This window comes from Myzus persicae, unplaced genomic scaffold (assembly GCF_001856785.1).
Source record: "Myzus persicae strain clone G006 unplaced genomic scaffold, MPER_G0061.0, whole genome shotgun sequence".
Classification (NCBI taxonomy): Eukaryota; Metazoa; Arthropoda; class Insecta; order Hemiptera; family Aphididae; genus Myzus; species Myzus persicae.
In genome coordinates, this window is record NW_019102538.1 from 254,356 (window position 1) to 259,719 (window position 5,364).

General features: G+C 27.9%; 1 long non-coding RNA gene across 1 annotated transcript; it reads left to right on the plus strand.

Moving 5' to 3' along the window:
• Nucleotides 1–2,462: 2,462 nt before the first annotated feature.
• LOC111032481 lies at nucleotides 2,463–4,695 on the plus strand. The gene is made up of 3 exons (XR_002604312.1): nucleotides 2,463–3,007; nucleotides 4,126–4,292; nucleotides 4,390–4,695. It is a non-coding gene; the product is annotated as an uncharacterized LOC111032481 (long non-coding RNA).
• Nucleotides 4,696–5,364: the final 669 nt, after the last annotated feature.

Consider the following 5,364-nt stretch of genomic DNA (forward strand, 5'->3'; position numbering starts at 1 on the left):
TACCAAACATTTTTTTATTTAATGTATGTATTCAATACATTTATTTTTCTATATCATAAGTAATTTAACTGACAACGTACATATAAGTAGGTATTTGATAAAATAGCCATAGTCAAGTCTAAAAAATATTTCAGAATCTTGGCGAGTGGAAGCGAGGTTGTGTCCGATAATTTATTATTTTGGTTTTAAATGTCAGTTTCAAAATATAACGCTTACTATTTATTTACACAGTCGTGAAAAACAAATGAATTTGGAATTTCATTACATTAAAGATAAAAATACATACGATTGTGGTGGTGATGTTGATATCTGATCGAGTTAGTAAATGATACGACGATCCGTATTCTGTGTTAAAAATTACATGACAAGTCGGTAATAAATCAGTTATAATAATAAATAATGGCCGATAAACGCATTTGCATGTTCAAAAAGCTACAAAGGCCGAAAGCCGACCCGAACTAATCGTTTCAACGTTTTAAATCATTTTGTTTCCACCATATCTCAAAATAAAACTTGAAAAAAAAATACACTGCTCTACCATCATACCTACTATTATTATAGTAATGTGTATAATATGTAACTCCGCGTGATCTAGAGTTTAAAGATTTAGAGTAAAGATAAATGTTTCACAGTCAAAAATTTGAATACTGACATTTTTATCACAACGGACACTCTGATATTTTTAATTATATGAATTTATTATTTCTAACTTGTCGGTTGGTATGGTTACATTTTGGTTATTATGAAGATTAATGGACGGACATAGCGTATAGGTATTTTATAAACATATACCTAATTCCATAAAAGACACATAGATATTTGGTCAGTAGTTTCGAAAAATAAATATTTTAAGATTGAAATGAAACATAAAAAAATATACCACAACCACAGTATCAAGACCTAAATAAGTTTTATTAAATTTGTTTTTAATATTATAACTGTTAAAAAAATGTATTATACTACTTATATATTCTACAATTATTATACATAATAGAACAATACATTAATACGTCGTAAATCGTAATATTATGTTCACGTTTTTTACTGTATCGACCTATTGACCACGTCATAATATTATAACATTTTGCATGAACAGTAGTCATATAAGTAGGTACATATTATATAAATAGTAGGTATATATCTCAATATCTAAATGATTTGATAATTATTGAAATAGCAATATTATCATCAATATAGCCAGATATACACACTACATAATATAACACGAATTCTATTATTCTCGTAGAATTTAATACAAAATAGAAATAAAATATATTTTGTAATTTTTATAATACAAATATAAATATTTTATGAATTATGTATTATGTGAACCAATAACTTTAAGGAATACGTTACACTATTTTAATTTTATTGTAGTAATCATGTCACATTATTGACTTGTTCCTAACCAATAGACATTACAAAATTATCTAGAGCTAATTAAAAATATTTATATGCAAACTAAAGAGAGTTAAGGAAATTGGAATGGTCAACATACCTACTATAGGGTAACTATTTAAAAAAATTAAATTGTAAGTATTGACAATTTATCTGAAATGTAAATTAACTAGGTGTTTGATTTTTAAATTAAAAATTATATATCTTCCTACAATAGACTCGTGTCTCATTTAGTATCATGGAGTACGTTGGGTCAGGGATTAATTTCACGGTAGCTTAAACACTAATTTTTAATGATACAGTTATGACTACCTCATGCATTAAAATGTATAATTTTTAAATTAAAGCTAATGTCGAACACAAAGTTTGCAAAAATGATTATTGGAGAATGTTTCATTGCACAACGAAGAGTAAAGACCTTACATAATATAAGCCGTTTTATTTCTTTAACACGAAGTAAAGGATTCATATTGGGGTCCATTTGGCATTTAGGGTCCGTTCACTGTTCATTATTTCACCGAACAGTAGGTATTGCACCTAATTATAATTAATGCGCATTATTTATTTATCCTTGCGCATTGTGTTAATATTATACAAATACCTATGTAATTTTTGAAAAATGACTAATTACTTAACCTAGACTAGCATTAATATTGGCTGAGAAATTGAAAATTAAAATAATACATCTATTTATAACCACTGCTGTGTCATAGTGGAAAATGCACTCATAACTTTTGAATTTACAATCAATAATATTATATGTTTTAATTTTAATCGAGACTCCACTATAGTGTGTAAAGCGTTGTGTCGCAAATAATTCAAAAATTACCCTGTGGTTCGTCTGGTGTGAGATCAGCCTTATTCCACCTGAACGTTTGTACATACATCTATATGCACACACACACAAGAACGTGCACACACTACCATATATATATATACTTAATATTATATACGTATTCGTTTTATTGCCGACCGGCATATATATTGTACCTATATATTATTATATATATTTTTTTTCTTCTCTCAAAACCTTTTTACAATCCTTCTCTCCATCCTACCTGCGTTGTACGTCTGTCTCCGTCGCCTCTTAAAAACCACCGGCAGGCGGTCTTTTCACCCCGCTCTTATCCCCACACCAGAACCGGGCACCGGCCGATTAATGCATGTGCGTGTACGCCGAGATCTCGATGACTTAAAAAATACTTCTTTGTACCTATGTGTGTGTGTGTGTGTGTGTGTGTGTGTGTGTATATTATCATCCGGACGACGATGATGATAATTTATAAGAAATCAATCCCGGGTAAAGAATGGACGATGTGTTTGGACATGGGTTCTTGATGTGAGCAAGAGAAGTAGGGAGAAGGGAACTCCCGATTTTTATCTAAAACAAAAAAACACCACTATACGACGGAGATGAAAAAAAAAACCACAAATCGTCTGTATTCATACATGACCGCTAACCATCGTTATTTATACAGAAGAAAAAAACAAGATGGATGCTGGCATAGGGCCGAATCGATCGAGTATGAATGTATGATATTGCGACATAAGTGAATTCATACATGCCTACCAAAAAATATATGACGATTGACGAGAAACCTATTAATTAGTAAGTCTAGTCAAAACTATTTCGTCAAAACTATTCAAATATTGATTATGTTTTTGACAAATATATGAGAAATATTTTCATATTTAGCTTCAGCTCTTCGTAAGAAATACGAATAATAATAATGCATTAATTCTTTCTTGTACGTTTATATAATTACAAAAATATGAGAATTAATTATTGTCCTATAAGTCGATAACCTGTTAAGCAATAGGAATTAATAGAAGTTAGCTGTTTTAACGTTTTGAATGCAAATGTTAAATTCATATAATTTTATAATATGCTTATATGCATATTATTTTTTTTTTCACATAAATATATCCATAGAGCCATACAGTAGTTGCATAACGTTTTCATTCAAAAAATAAATGTATCTAAAAGTTTGTTCTTAAGTTTATTATTCATTAGGTAATTTATTACTATATATTTATTTTCTAAAATAAAACTTATCATTGGTCATTCCATAGTATCGAATATATATTTCATATGAGTTGTATTTACATTTTTAAGACTACATTTATTACAATGATGATTTTAATGAAATTTCTAGAATTGTGAAAAATACTAAAATTTATATTTACGTAAATATTTGTAATATTTGTAATAACTTATAATAAATAATTTAATAAATTAAATGATTTCAGAAAAAATGTATTCATATCGAACATATTTCGCCATATAGATAAAATATTAAGATCCCTTCATTTTTAAATGTAATTACCACATACCTACAAACTAATTCCATGAAATATGAATACAATTTGATACAACATTTTTTTTTTAAATTCTTTATGTTCTTACTTTATGAATTTATTGAAAAGTCTAATATCGGTTTTTAAACCGTAAGTGTATAAATAAATAAGTATCATTGAATATGTACCTAAATAAATTATTTCTTGAACTGTAAAGGACTGATAATTTTCTGACTTGGTATGAACTCATGAGTTATGAGTATAATTGAACTTATTTTATTTTACCCTTAGGTATTATAGGTAGGTATATGCTACTATACTAGGTATATGAATATAGGTATACTAGTATATATTATACATCTAAATATTACTCTTTAGCCTTTATGTTTATGTTGGACATTACATAAGATAATGTTATGTTTGTTATAGAACTGAAAACTACCTGTATAATATAATATGTCCACGTAGGACTCCACTATGGTCATTGATCAGTCATCAGTGTAGCCGGTGAGACTTCTACTAGAGAGTATTAGGCACAGGTATCTCTACTCTGATACATAAGCTGCTGGTTCAATGGTGCCATGTGGGGTATACAGGTAATGATATTTAAAAATGATTGTATAGTGTATGGTTATTCGATTCACTGGCACAGTTCACATATCAGTCAGAATAATAATATTATGTTATTTTCAGATTTGAAAAGAATTTCTTTACAGCGTCATCCGTGTTGATTGTGCTTTATTTTTGGATAAACAAAAACTTGTTTGAGTCTTGGATGTAAGTATGTTGAATAATTGATGACATCAGTGAACGACTGTATGAGAAAACTAAATAATATGTGTACCAACACACTGATACTTATAACTTAAGAGAATTTATAATTTACATGTACCTATTGATTGTATACTTTGTTTTATGAGTAAAAATACATTGGTAATTTATTAGCAAAGTACTTTGGTAAACAGAACTTTCTGCAGAAGATTTTTACTCAAGCATGTTATTTGGTACCTATAATCATACCATGGATAGAAAATGCCAATATACCTAAATATAAATTGGACAATTTCAAGTATCTACGGTTGTTGGTTTTTAAATTACATTAAAATAAGAAAATCTATTTTGTCAAACACGGGCTTACTTAAAAATTCCCGTTTTTCATAATTTGTTTTTAATAATTATTAAGAAAAGTACTTGGAATTTTTACTTTTGACCCTCTAAAATGCTAACTAGATTCATTTTCCTGCCGGAAATGATATTTAAGTTGATTATCGTACCATTACGTCCACTACAAGAAGTGTCCTTAGCCAAAAAAAAACTCACCAATTAGAGTGTACAATCATATTTTATAATAATCTAAATAGTATATTGTTGTATAATTTTGAAAACGCAAAAAATAATGTTAAATTGATTGTTTTAACTTTTAATATCATGTTATATTTTGTATTTATTCGTTTATTTTGGTATTTAAATTTAATCAGTATTTATTATTTTCGGTATTCATAAAAAGTGGATTATAAATCATTATGAAAATTTTATCATTAAAATCTGTCTACTAGAAAATTTATACAACAGGTACTCCGCGCCGTACGGCCTATTTTATATATTATACTCCTGCAATGGATAACCGTGTTATTACCTATACATATATCTATACATATATATATATAT